The sequence below is a fragment of the Rhipicephalus microplus genome, chromosome 2 (genome assembly GCF_043290135.1).
Source record: "Rhipicephalus microplus isolate Deutch F79 chromosome 2, USDA_Rmic, whole genome shotgun sequence".
NCBI classification, from domain to species: domain Eukaryota; kingdom Metazoa; phylum Arthropoda; class Arachnida; order Ixodida; family Ixodidae; genus Rhipicephalus; species Rhipicephalus microplus.
The window spans coordinates 85431484-85447153 of NC_134701.1; positions in this window are offsets into that span (position 1 = coordinate 85431484).

Genomic DNA, 15670 nt, shown 5'->3' on the forward strand with positions numbered 1-15670 from the left:
CATCGTATAATTCAGGAAGTGTCCAGCACTAGTTGGCAAAACGAGAGACGCGGCCTCCATGAGAAAATACGAAAGCGTTGGCGGACCGCGCTGCTCAGCTCAGGACTGCATAATCCACTCTGGGCGATCCAGCAGGCCAAAGAAGCTGCTGAGAGACATGGTCTCACAACCAGCTGTTAGGTGGGAACCCAGCCCGGTAACCTGCAGGAAGTGAATAAAGTTGTTCACTCACTCACTCACTCACTCACTCACTCACTCACTCGCTCACTCACTCACTCACTCGTATAATTCGTGTTACCGGCATTAAATCAAAACTCTGCTGCGCCAGTTTGAAACGTCCAACTAAAAGCCGTAAGAAACTAGTGCCCCACACTGAAGCAGCACCTGATACCTGCATGTGGCGAAGAATGATATGTTGTGGGTGCTTTGTGCGTGCCCTTTGCATAAAAAAGCATTCCTGGCGTAAGCAGCCAAAAGCATCTTGAGAGGAGCCCGATAACTGAGCGAGAAGGGTGACAAAAAATCGTCCTCGCCGGGTGCCAGTCGGGGTATTGTGCGCAGTGTGTGCCTCGCAAATGTTGACCCTGAAACGTCATAAATAAAATACCATTCAAGGTGAATCGACAGGAAATGGCGATTGCACCTGGATACTCGGAAGAGCACGCAATCTTACTTTAAAACTAATCTAAAATATCTTCTAGGCAACGCTCACCACTACTAATCGAGCAGACGCGACCCCACATGCAGGACTTTCAAACACAAGCATCTCGAGTTTCCAAATTTGGAATCAAGGGTACTTTAAATATTATTAATAAACAGCACCTGCGGCTCATGAATATTAGGGACAAGCTCAAAGGTGCGACTTCTTTATTGTGTGAGCTACCGATGGCTACCGGCACACATTTGTCTTTATATTTTCTAATGTCTGAAGACCTCAAAATTTCTTCACTTCTATTTGTACAATATCTCTAAGAAAAAATTAAACCTGGAAAAGGAGCTGTAAGAACGGTGCACTACCTTTGGTTATATCTTCCGTCCCACTTGGTACAGTCAGTAGAGCCCATCGCGACGACTCCGTGCAACCTGCAAGGTTGCAAGTAGTAGACGATGCAACGATAACTCAAAGACAACTCGAGACGATAACTCGAGAAGACGATTCAACACGTGTCAGCTGACTGAATGCCAACATTTTTGAAACCAGATTTGTTTTAGCTTTTCAATTATTATAATTAGAGCTCAGAAAATTTGGTAGAACATGAACCCACCATGACTGCTAGTGTTAGCACGATTAGCATTGAAGCAAAGATGGGACAACCCATCTTTCTGAATTGAACCATAATTTGCATTATGCCGAGAACATTTTTAACTACAGTCTTTTCTTGGTTCCTTACCTGCTACTTGAATAATATACTAATGTTTAAGTAAAAACAATAATCAATAATCAACGGCTGCTCGAAGATCGGAGCTTAAGTAGAGCCAGCACATAAGATGGTTAGGCTGAAGACTTCAAGCCATTGATAATAACTGCGCTCAGCATAAGGAAGTTGAGTCAAGCAGCTTTCACTGAGGCTAATGGACGCTTTGTGACATTATTATTTAAAGCCTATATATCACTGTACTGTGGGGTTACAGCCGGCTGATGGCCCGGAATTCCTCGAAAACGAAGCTAGAAAAACCTTAAGACACATCCTTAGTTGTGGAACCCTAGGCTTTGATTTCCCGTGAGAGGCCGCTGAGTGCAAGGCTGCAAGTGTTCCCGTATCTGTTGCTCCCTTCGTCTACCATCGGCTTGCTCACAATCACTGCTCCCTTACTGCCTCCGTCACCCGGTAGATGTGCACAAGGAGAACCCCGGCATTCAGCAGCCCACAAATTACCATGAGAAATCGTGGGCAGAAATTTCTGGCATGTTATTGTGTGCCACGTACAGTCCACTGGGGATATGGTCATCGCAATTTGCTTCCCTAATTTCGCCGGGGTGAGGGAGAGGAGGGGGCCGGTATAGGGAGCAGCAGCTGCAAGCGTGCCGACAGTAGTCAAGCAGGAAAACAGACACAAGCATGCTAGCAGACTACTGCTTTGGAGCTAAAGCTTTCACGAATAATGCCGTGCTTAGTGACGTCTCCACTTTCGTTTGAGGGACTTTGGTCAATCCACCACCTGAAACCCCACAATACAAAGCATGAACACTGTATTTTTTGAAACAAACCGAACGCAATACAATAAAAAAGAGACATAATTTTCGCCAGCTGACAGCATTTACAATAACCACCGCCGACTTAGACTCCGAAATTTTAGCTTATATACTAGGCATGCACTAACGCATCTTCCGGAACCTCACCAGTTTTGTTAATTTCATGAATTGTGAGTTCCTCTTTCTGCAGTTTTGCACTGCCTCACAAAGCTTGGCAAAGTGCCGCCAGTAGTCCTCACGAAGGATACCAGCCAAGCAGAGCGGCGAATAAAAGAGAAGCCATTGCCTTCATTCAGATGCCTTTCAATAACTCATCTCTTCAACAGAACGGGACAACCTTGCGTTGCAGTGAGTTGGCTTGATGAATAGGAGCTTGACATCTATTTCTGCATGAGGTACACCACAGTTCATGTACTCTTAAAAAAGTGACCAAGTAAATGTAGCCTGAAAAGTATAGGGTTACGACAAATAAGCCTAAGTAATGGCACTGCACATTAGTAAAACACTAACAAAATGCACTCCTCTTATAGAATAAACTGAAGGGGCCCCTTCGAAACTATTCAACTCTCAATTTTTCACTTTTAGGTTGTGTCGACTAAAGTAAAGACACATAAATGCGGCAAGAAAGGCAGTTCTAATGGCACTCAGTCCTAAATTATTTGATTTCGAAAAATTCAAAATAGAAAAAGAAAGCGTATTATCACTAGCTTAAACTTGATTTTTGTGGTCTCAGCTGGGTACACTTGACTTGTGCTGACCAGCCCGGTGATATAGGATGGCTACCCTCAATAAAATTAGCTAAAAACTCCTTCGTAGTACAAGCTTGCGCACCACTGTTGATTCTTCGTTGCAACGTAATGTCATTATTGCCATGGTAACAAACGGGGTGCTACTGACCCGCAGGGCGCGGGTTCGAATCCCGGCTGCGGCGGCTGCATTTCCGATGGAGGCGGAAATGTTGTAGGCCCGTGTGCTCAGATTTGGGTGCACGTTAAAGACCCCCAGGTGGTCTAAATTTCCGGAGCCCTCCACTACGGCGTCTCTCATAATCATATAGTGGTTTTGGGACGTTAAACCCCACATATCAATCAATCAACAAACGGGGTGCCCATTGTCTAACTTGTCCAAACGTGTGGGCGCTACTGTTTCGAAGTGAAGTATTTTCAATTTTTTACAGCATTCCGTGTCAGGCCCTCCTGTCATTCTCAGAAGAAAATTGATTGTGCGATCACCAGGGCAGGGAAGTACCGTGGCTCTTCGCAAGTTGTTTGGTGAGGTACTTGATGAACTACAAGAGCACATTTAACCCATTCAACGACCATAAAGAGCCTACCACACGTGTGGAACAAGAAAAATGCGAACACATGAAAGCAAAAACCGGGAAGTGTGTCTGGCAACTGTATGCTGGAGAACGCGTGCGAGAGAAAGGAGACGCCCATGTCGTCTGTTACGGCTCTCATTGGGAGCGGCTACTACGAACGTCATTTCCGCTTTCAGTTAAAATTTTTGCTGTTTTTTGCGTTTGCCGCGCCAGCAGCCAAACGCCGCGGACTCGCCGGTAGCGCCGGTACTGAGAGTAGCTGTGTGTGTGGTGTTTTTTTTCTTGGGAAGCAGATTGTGTTTGGGTTGTTTCCGAACTACCAATACCGTAATAAACATTCTCGGGCAAATTGCATAGACAGACTGCACATAAGACATATTTGTTTGCCACAGCGTCGCTAGCATTAGGACCAACTTTTTTCCGCAGATCCCACAGCATGACTGACAAGCCTCTTGAACGCATGTCAAGCTTTAATCCGGTTGGTTTACTGCGCTGTTAGTACGGCCGTACGCCACCGTTCATGTTTTGAGCAAGTTCGAGGCTACCGACGGTCTTGCCTACTCGATCGAAGCATATCGTTAGTAGGTGCGAGAATAAACTATCAAGTGTTCATAATACGCCCCCAGTCGTTCTTTTTTACCTGCAGTGAGAGTGGCGCAAAAACGTGAAACAGTTGTTCAATCACTGAGTATGTCCTGTTTTAAAATAAGCGGTCTAGTTACTTAACATTGCAGTGTCGGTTCCTGATGCCTGCCGCAGTTTCGCGGACTTTGGGCAGCAACCATTCTCCAAAAAACTGCACGTGTATATATTGCCGGTGATCGTGGGTACTATTTGAAGCAAAATCAGGGAGATATGAGGTAGTAGCAGTACAAAACAAAAACCAGATTTGACAACATGTGCGTTGCTCTCAACTGTATCACTCTGGTGGTATCTGAGCAGCCTACTACAATGACGAATAGAAAAAAAGATAGATCACAGGCAGGTGGTGCAAAAGAAAACTGAATGACGGTTAAAGGTGGCTTTAGTTTTCAATAAAATTCTGCAAAAGTAGGTTTGTTTATGCCAGATGTTGTATTTGTATTACCTCCAAGGCCAGAGGCCACCACAGGAGGGAGTAGAATTCCAAAGCACACAAATAAACTAAGCATTAGTAATTTCTAACTTTACAGTGTTACCTCTATCGTTGCGTGCTTCGGAAAGGATCAGGTGTCGCATTTTAAGTAAGCAAGTACTAATGCACAATGAAAGTAAAAATCATGTGAATATTCTCGTCGGGTTCCTCGTGTTTCAGCATTTCTTTACTTTTTTATATTCACCAACCCACTCTATTATTTATACGCTTCCCCATTAAGCCTTCGCTCTGAGTCGCTCTTGCTGTCTTCATGTGGATGGCTTCAGAAAGGCAACATACATATTCACAATACGCTCCCTGCAGTTTTTCTGAACTATGGGACTTGCTAGTGTGATATATTTTTGCAATATACCTTTTCTATAACTGTTTAATAAACTTGGCATATAGTGAATTCAACACGCTGCACTCAAGTGTAAACAGTGTTTTCAGAAACAGAACGAATAAACTTCGCCTGCATTAGCGAACTGAACTGAGTCGGTAGGTATATACATTACAAATTCTTGGATTTACACAAGTCGTACCGATCTGTTTAAAACTCGCAAATACAAGCAAGCACTGGAGACTAATCAAAATATGAACGACAGCGTACGGCCCTTAGTTGCGGCCGTTAGAATGGCGATTAAAACTGCAACTAAAGGGGGTTAAAATTTAGGCGTGAGCGATACACGCGTGGCGAAAAACGAGCTCCCCACGCGATTAAACCCCGCGGCCACGGCCGCACGTCTCGTTCCAACGCGTAAATCTTGTCCGTCTACTACTCGTGGTATTACCACAAGTTGGCAGATGCCGCCTGCCCACGCATTCAGCCCTGACCCTGTTTACTTTACGGCTTCAATAGTTCGGAAACAACCCCAAAGCAGAAGGATCACTGGCATATTGACAACGCAGTATCGTGATCACCCGCCCCTCACCCCGCGAGCGCAGCGACGACGGCGAGGGCAGACGAGGGCGTAAGACATTGCCAAGAACTGACCTCTGCAGCGGTGGTAACCAATTAGCACCATAGCAAACGCCATGGGCGTCTCTTCTCTCTCTCTCGCGCGCGTTCTCCAGCATACGGTTGCCAAACACGCAACCGGAAATAAATAGAAAGAAGCCTTTCGTGGACAACTAGCGATGCAAGCTAAACATTCAAGAAAGAAATGATAGCCAGCGCCTCTGTTGTGCATTGCAGTTGCAGTGACTTTTTTTGTGGCAGCATCTGTTTGGTATTCAATGAAAAAGAACAAAAAATAAAATTAAACTTATTTTCATCTAAATGTTGATGGCACTATCTCTTCTAACGTATTGTTATCCAATAATAGGCTTGCAGCAATCCTTAGGCATTTCCATTCACAACATTTCTGGCCAGCGCCACTAGAGGCTGACGCCGTTGGTAGGGATGTAGTGATTTGATGTCATGATTAAAATATTGAGTAGTTTGACATTAGTACTTAGATTTATACTAATATTATTCTCAGCTCTCACAGTACGCAAAACACGAATAAAAAATGGGTGTTTCGCAAGTGTTGGAGGGCCCTTTTATAGCTTGAGTCAACTAAAAGTAACATATTGCCCAACACAATGAATGTGATGGAGCATCCAAAACTTCAATTTCAGCATCAACACAAACTTTGCTATTGGGAACACTAACACAATAGTCTTATTTATTGTTTGCTGTGCCCTCTGAGTATAATGCTGTGTCTAACAAGATGGAAGCTAAGCAGATGCGCAAAATACAAATGCTCACAACTGTGGTTTTACTAAAAGCCCACTTGGGAGGAGCCAGTGTTGGCAGCAACTATAATAAGGAATTGTAGCCAGTAACGTGTTCTTTTTTTGGTAAATAAGTTCACGTTGCTATTTCGAAACTGTAAAACAACATCTATATAAGTTAATGTAGTTGAACAACTGAAGGAAAAAGTTCCCCAGTTATATTATTACATTATTATGATTACTCGACCCCCCCCCCCCCATCAAAAGAAGCCACAAGCCCGTCACTGCCTTAGAACCGCGTCTTTAAGGTCACTGCCAACAGCACATGAGGAATGTTTTGAACGTGTAGTCGTTATGCTGCGGAGGATGCACATCAGTGGTGTGCAGTATACGCAGTGCTCTCGCTCATGCCCTTATAAGCAATGCCTTTAATGAATATTTGTTCTGTTCTAGCACTGCTCATATTATTGTCGGTGTGATCCCCACCACAGTTTAAGTTAAATCCTAAATAGCCTTTTGATAAGGACTACAGAGGTCCTAAGTCCAAAATACTATATGTTTATGAGGCACATTGTAACAATCTGCTACAAAACTTTTATCTTCCATGAGTTGAGTAATTCATGTACATACAAGTACGTAGCTCTCTAGCATTTTCACCTCAATCGAAAATTCAACTCCTGCAGTCAGGATCACATCAGTCAACAGATGCACCAGTAGCCCGCTGAGGCCCAGGAACAACCATCACCCACAGTGTCATTGTGGGTGATGGCCATATCTTCGGGTATAGCTGGTAAAGTGAACTAGAATGCTGATTGGGTCAGCCCAGTTCTGGCCAAGAAAAAATACGGCATGCGGAGAGTGTGGATGTACCTCACAGCTGTTACCAGGTAGACAAGGTGACATCATTTCCCACTTCCTAAGAGTAAGGATTTAAAACCCATTTTATCAGTGCCACATACTTCTACTGTGGCTATCATCAGATACCACTCAATGAAAGCACTTTAAAATCTCAGCATTTCATCGTTTTATTACCACTCTCATATACCGTTCATCCTTTCAGCTGCACTAAGTTATCTTCCGATTAATATACTGCCACCAAAGTCAATGATTACCACATTTTTATGCCTTAGTTTTCTTCCACGCGAGTTGAATGTTGCTGTTAAGATGACAAATGAAGCTACATATAGCAGCTCTGCAAAAGCACAAGAGACGATTAAAATTGGAAGGAATACATTACACTAGAATAGAGGCGCTGACCAGAGTTCGAGCTTGATAAAATTGTTTCAGTGAGCTGCCTTGAGACACCTTGAAGAACCCAATGCATGTGCTCTACACTGTAGGCATTCACGAGCCCCAGGCTTGAGTAAAGACATGCACCTTATATAAATACACTAGCCATGAAGTTACAATATTTATCACTGCATGCGATTGTAGCGTGCCTGAGCAATAAACGTTTAAGAGATTAATCTGACAGAGTCGAAGTACTGCGTACCACGTGTAGATATTTCTACGGCGTGTGAAAGCTAGAGGAGCAGCGATGGTGACAACAGAAACACAGCAGCAAAAAAAAAGAGAAGAAATGTGAATACTACCATCACATACTTCATGCATGGCTGCTTCACATAGGCCCTTTTACATGCACCATACAATGTGTTGTGGTATACATTCATGATACAAAAAAGAGCAATCTTCAGTGAGCGATGTATCTTTAAAAAGATCCTGCTACTACATTTGATCAAGTATTTCTCATGCGTTATTGTGGTGCTGTTGAATGCACCAATATTGTTGCGCGAGTGGCAGCGTCGAAAGCAAAGTTGTTAGGATTTTATTTGACGTGGCGAACCACCTTGATTTTAGACTACGGCGACACACACCGACTATTTTTGGTATAGGGAGTGAGGTTTTGTCATGTGACATGACGACAAAGATTGTTCGCTTTTGATTGGTTTCTCGTGACAAGTAGAATGCAGTGTTCATATGGTGGTAGCTAAGCCATACGAGTGAATGCTAAATAGAGTAAAAACCCTTTTCATACTTACTAAGAAAGAAATAATTCAAGTTTCTAAATGATGTATTTTCAGAACGAACATGACAGTCTGAGAACGAGGTTACGCTACGACAGCAACTAAATATGGAAACGTATGCCGTGTTTTGATGGTGGTGGTCCACTCCGGGCGCACCCACTCCGCCTTTTAAGCATTGTTCGCGGGTGCGCTGGGCTTCACAAACAAAACTGATTTGGGCTACTTCAAAAAGCCTATTATTCCCTATTTTCAATGACATCTGATTTTAATGCCTGGTCGGAAGCGTCACCAAGTAGCAATAAAAAAAGTGTGAGCAGCCGAACTCTCCTGTCTCTCACTTCCCATTAGCAGTCATTGGCATGTACATTGAGCACTATCTGACAAGAAAAAGTTGCTACGTGATACTCGCTGGGCATAACCTCCTTGGTATTAGAAAGGTTAAGCGAGCGTTGGGCCGCAATGCCATGAATACAGTGAACTAGTATATACCATGAACTCGAGGTGGTTAAAGGTGGGAAGTAGACCCGAAGTGAAAGCCATAAGGAAGTGTGTTTGTGCCAACTCTCGTTTAGTCCTCGGAACGTCTGCTGGATGGCGGTGCTTCTATATGGGGAATATATGATAAAAAGATGCGAGATGGTGGTACTTGGAGTGTTGAATGGATGGACGAACGGACACACAGACAGATGCATGTATGAACGCATGAACGGACGCGGGTCGGATGCATGGACAAACGCAGGAATGGACGCACGAACAGACGCACGAGCAGACGCACGCACGGAAGGGCGGATGAACGCATGGACGGTCACACAGACAGACACATGGACGGACAGAAGCAAGAATGAATAGACAGACGAATGCTTCGCTCCCCTCTCCATTTCACACTGTGGATATGCTGCCAACTTTTTTCAATCCTGCCTAGCATATGAAGACTATTCAGATTTGAAACACCCAAAAAATACAAAATACAATGAAGAACCGTCAGCTCTGAGCTGACTATTATTGATTACTTAGGCATTCGCAAGAATGGTTTGATGCTTACAGTCTACTCTGGCACATCCTCTTGTCCCTTCACCACTTCAAGAAACTGGCTCGCTGATTCGCACAGATCGCACTTTTACACCCGCAATTTCGGTGGACGTTCCAAAATCTTTTAATTGCCGACAATTTCTTAATAAGCCTGTTTGGTAAATGAAGAATAACCTGACTTTGACGACCATAAGAATGGCCACATGAAAAAAAAAATATTGCTGATACATATACTGTAGCATTGACGAACATTTTCGATGCGAAGCATTTCTTTGCGTGCTGCAAGCACTTTTGGCCTCTGTAAGCGTGTCAATCTATCTATCTATCTGTCTATCTATTTATCTATCTATCTATCTATCTATCATCTATCTATCTATCTATCTATCTATCTATCTATCTATCTATCTATCTATCTATCTATCTTTCCCCTTGCGTCTGGGTTCTCTCGTGCTCACTTAAACCAAAATAAGTAAAGAAGGATAAGGTAATTTCATGAATATGAAGCGATATTGAAGACATGAATACTTTCATAATCCCGTCGCGCACGCCATCAAACAGCACCCACTAGAAGATGGCACGAATTTGCGGGCGCGTATGCGCCACTGGTATGCGGATATGTGCCACAGGTGATCGACACTTGGAATCTACCCAGCAACAATGTGAACACATAGGAGCAGTTTTAACGCGTGACCATTGAGAAAAAAACTTGACATCGGCAACGCTGATCAGACGAATGCAAAGAATAAGTGTCAAGGTTTCAGCAGCAATCGAACCCAAGCTATATACATGGCAATCAGGCATTCTACCACAAAGTCATGCCAGGTCTCAGAACTACTTTTCAAATAGACCCTAATGTTCATGAAACGTTAATTGTCCTTGCCATGTTGGCTATCAAGTTTTATCATGATTATATATGTACTCCTACGATGCAGTCGTGACATCGGAATTACGTCAATTGTAGTAAGGTGCTATGCGCTGAAGTCGACCAGCTGGGGTTCTGTAGCGTGCACACAAATCTCAGCACACAGATGCCTGCAAGATTTGTACATATATTTAGCATCATTTCATGACGTGTCGCGATATAAAAATTGCCACATAGTCACCTTCCCTATGGATGCCTCGTATAACGCCGATTATAAAGGTACGTATTACATGCCAATTTATTTTTGAAAAACTGTTGCGGAAACCTAAATGACAAAGTTTTCGACGGTGCCTGTAAGTCAATATAAAGAAACCCACAACTTTCCGGAACAAATAAGAATATTCCTGCTGATATTATTATCATCGTCGTCATCATCATCATCGTCACATCATCATCATCATCTTCATCATCAGCCTGACTCCGTCCACTGCAGGACAAAGGCTTCTCCCATGTTCCGCCAGTTAACGCCAGTTAACTCGGTCCTGTGCTTGCTGCTGCCAATTTATACCCGCAAACTTCTTGATCTCTTCTGCCCACCTGACCTTCTGTATCCCCCTAACCCACTTGCCTTCTCTGGGAATCCATTTAGTTACCTTTAATGACCAGCGGTTATCCTGTCTACGCGCTACATGCCTGACCCATGTCCATTTTTTATTCTTGATTTCAGCTATGATAACCTTAACCCCCGTTTTTTCCCTAATTCACTCCGCTCTCTTCTTGTCTTTCACATGCTGATTTAGCAGAAGCAAAAAACAAAACTACATTCTGTAACTGTTTCGCTGCCAGAAAAGTTATGCGTTATTATTTCTTTAGAAAGGCCGGCATGCTCGTACTTGCTATAAAATGAAAATGAAAAATGCAATAAACGTTCGCTACGGAACCTCTTCTCAAAAGCGCTCCGTGTATTTACCGATCGGCCCCATTCAGAGACGTTAGGTCATTTTAGCAGGCACACTACTCTGCAAAGACTCTTTTACAATACAACCATTTCGCACCGATGGAAGAAATACAGAAATAATGCAACATAGGATTTTTAGTACACTGTATACTCGTCGACACTTGTATCGACATTTGCATATTTGTAATGCATCAGCTTTTTTTTTCTAGTCTTTATGGTACATTCCAAAATCCCTGATTGACGTGTACTTTGCTTTTTCCAGTGAATGGCAACTTATCAAGCAGAAAAGAGACACATATTGAATAGCATGCCAAAGCTTAAAGACGCGCACACTTTGATAATTTAACGTGCACAATTTGATAACCTGAACTTGATAATCTGTACAATTAGCAAATACCTATATTTTACGCAGCCACTGTATGTCTAGACCAAATATCTTACTTTATAAGCACCCTTGAGTGACCGCAGGGTGCTACGTAACTCTCATTGATAATCTTAGCATCACTGGCATCGTCTAGCGGGCATACACGTGTGGAGGGTTCCCCTTCGAAGGGGGGTCAATGGTTAATCGCAGCGCCCACCCTCTCAATTATGCATTGTATTGGTGCACATTCTAGGCACTATAGTATGAGACAGACTTTGCGCACTGACTATTAGGGGACAAGAGAGGAAGGTGCACCTGCTGTGTCCCCCTCGTGTGCACGCCTATGCTGACAAATGTACCTACACTCCGTTTCATACATAGGGTGAAGCGCTGTAAAAGCTATGCAGGAAGTTCGGCCGGAAACATGTGTGACTTCGCGCATCTCGCACTGAGCTTTTATCGTTGTACACGCTCGTGCGAGACCAGCACAAACGCGCCTGCAGGGCGTCGCGAAAGACTATAAGTAAAACATCAAGATATGAAAACCAAGACAAGTCATATAACGGGGCGTTTTTATCTCCGACGCACAAAGCAGAAAGAAGAAAATAAATCATGTCTCTGATAAAACATAAACGTAAATTTCTTGGTGCGAACAAATTTATTGATAGAACTCTCGCTAGACTTCACTGCGGGTCACTTGACGTCGTAAACGGAGTATAGGAAAAGACATTCGTAAAACGCATGAACGTTGGCTCAGAGGTGTGGCTCCTATGTGAGTGCCGTTGTAATTTCCTATGAATTTCAAATATGCATAATCCCCTTTCTCCCACCCTCTCACTAAGTTTTACGCTGAGCTCGATTGTGCATCTACACAATAATCTGCGTGTTCTTGTGATTACGTCGCATTTTGAATTCTGCTCTTGGCAAAAATGAAGAATTTTCTAAAGCAAACACATCGGGGGAGCTTAGTTTATCATAATTTAGGCAGTACCCAAAGATGGTGAAAGTAAGACGGGAAACACCGTGAACGAACTCATAGATTATCCCACGCCAACCCATATACCAGGGTGGCTCACGTTATTCTCATAAAAACTTAAAAGAAAACCATGAACTCTAGGAGCTTTTAGCTCCTATATATTAGTTTAAATCATTTGTTCAACTAATCATCAACGAAAGGCACTTCATTTAGGTAACGCTTTCTTTTAGTGAGAGTGGAAGAAATTCAGCAAATAACCAGAGAATCCACAGGTTATCCTGTGCTGTAATGTGCCTGGCTGTTTTTCTGGCGTAAGCTGCATTGGCTGAGCTTGAAAGGTATTTGCGTGGCAGAAAAAAAAAACAAATGACGCGCTCGCGCGACGCTACATCAAGCCAGTGTGAAGGTCACTACATCAAAAGGTTAGCGGCGATGCTTGTGCACTCATACGCTTCGAAACGTATAGTTGATGTCATATTCAATCGTTATTCCATGAACGTGAGTGAGTCAGGAAAGTCGAGAGAGAGTGCGTTTGTGTATGGGCGTGTGTAGACACTTGTGTTTCCACTTCAGTAAAACCACGCCGGTCTCAGACTGTCAGCTCTCAGGCCGCGTTGACACGGAGCATTTCCGCCGCCGAAAGTGCTCCGAATTCAGTTTGGCGGCAGCAAGATCCGCTGAAAGGGCCCTCTTTACGCCAATCGCTCTCGCAGCGAGTTTGCGGCATTTGCCTCCAAATCAGTCGCCGTGGATCAATAGGAACACTAGTCAAAGAATTTTGAAGAATTGCAGCCAAGCCTCACTCATTTTTTATGTCGCAGTGCTTGTAACGTAATGTTGTCCCCAACGGGAGTTTAACCCACTTTGTGCCTACTTCACGTCCCTATTTCATGAAAGAGGTGACTGAGCTTGTCGTTCGCGAAACCAACCATGTCGCGGTCTTGCAGAGCAAGACGAATCTGCCAACGCCACTGGCGTTGGTGGTTTTTCTGCTCTTCATGCATTATTACACTACAGCTATCATTGATGTCCAGAACAACCGGATAGTGTAGTGACGTTTGCTAGCCGCGACCACAACCGGTGGACAGTGCATCCTACATGCGTTCGCCCGGTGGTAGATGGTATACTCGGCGGCATGGGGCACGTCCAGTGTGAACAACGCTTCGTTTCGGCGGCAGGAGAATTTCACTCGCTGTAGAAAGCGGAATATTCAGCGTGAACAAGGAGTCACTGGGGCACCACTCATCGTGTTGCTGAGAGAATGGCCACAGTTCATGGATTCTACGGGAAAGAAGCCGTCTGCGTTTCTACTCCTTGGTTTTCGTCGGCTGATTTCCGCCGCCTCGCGCGACATACAAGACACGTGCGAGGCGATGCTGACCGTACTTGCGCGAGCAATTTTCAGGGGCGAAGCTCCTTGTAGCGGCACCTGTTGGTTCCTCGTAGCCGTTGTAGTATGCAACAAGTATGACATTTTGACATCCGAGGTGGTGCCGGTGAGAGATTTCTTCAGTGCGTTATTGAACAATAAAAAATAGTGCTCAATGTACATGCCATTGGCTGCTCATGGAGAATGAGAGACAGGAGCATTTGGCTTTTAGTCAACGCGCACGCTGCAATCCCCATTAGCAGCCATTGGCACGTACATTGAGCACTATCTGACAAGAAAGGGTTGCTGTGTTATACTTACTGAGTGTAACCTCCTCAGTTTTAGAAAGGTTTAGCGAGCGTTGAGCCGCAGTGCCATGAACACAAGGAACTAGTATATACCATAGACTCGAAGTGGTTAAAGGTGGGAAGTAGATACGAAGCGCAAGCCATAAGAAAGTAAAAGCCGAATTCTCCTGTCGTTTCCCGTCAGCAGCCATTAGCATGTACATTGAGCACTATCTGACAGGAAAAGGTTGCTACGTCATACTCGCTGGGCATAACCTTCTTGGTTTTAGAAAGGTTTAGCGAGCACTGGGCCGCGGTGCCATGAAAACAGTGAACAAGTATATGCCATAAACACGAAGTGGTTAAAGGTGGGAAGTAGACCCGAAGCGCAAGCCGTAAGAAAGTGTGCGTGTGCCACCTTCGTTTAGGCCTTGGAATGTCCTCTGGATGGCGGTGCTGCTATATGGGGAATATATGATGAAAAGATGTGAGATGGTGGTACTTGGAATGTTGAATAGATGGACGAACGGACACACAGACACATGCATGGATGAACGCATGAACGGACGTAGGAGCGGATGCATGGATGAACGCTGGGACGGATGAACTTACAGACGCACGCACGGACGGGCGGATGGACGCGTGGACGGTCACACAGATGGACGCATGGACGGACTGAAGCAAGAACGAATGAATGGACGGATGCTTCGCCCCCCTCTCCATCATTCGCTCCGTGTATATGCTGCCATTTTTTTTTCGCTTTTTGCAAGCGTGGATAAGTGGCGTTTTCTGGTGTCTCCTTTGGAACTATTGGGAGAAGGAGGGAGTGAAACCGCCACCTTAACGAGCCAAAAATGCGGAATGCTGCGGACGCCAGCGTTGCCGTCGAATGCGTCTTGCTTGCAAGCCGAGAAATGACCCCGCAAAACGTCAGAACATCTTTGTCATCGAGTACGTTGAACGATAGAGTGCAAAAAAGAACAGTGATAAACACTATTCTTTTTGTCCTTGAGGTACCTGACTATAACATGAAGCGCCTGACCAGGCAATCTCGTTTGGTGATGCTGGAAGGACTCGTGCCAAACGAGATCACAGACATGAGAGTGAAAATGCGCAAGAACGTAGTGGCGATCGACGTTGCATATGCTGCTGAACTTAATACACTGCGCAACTTCAACAAGCTAGGTGGAATGAAATTTCGCTCCTACATTCCTATGAGCTCGAACGTCGTCACTGTAGTCATCTGATATGTGGACACTGTAATACCCAGCTCCAGCTTCGATGTACTGGTCAAACCCGCAATTGAAGCCAGCGTCATCGCGAAATTTGTCTGTTTGGAGAACTCGCCCTGCTTGAAATTATGTTCAAGGGCGACTCTCTTCCTTCGCACGTATATGTGGGCAATTCTCGGCACTCCGCGCGACCTTTCTTACCGAAGCCCTTACAGTGTCATATT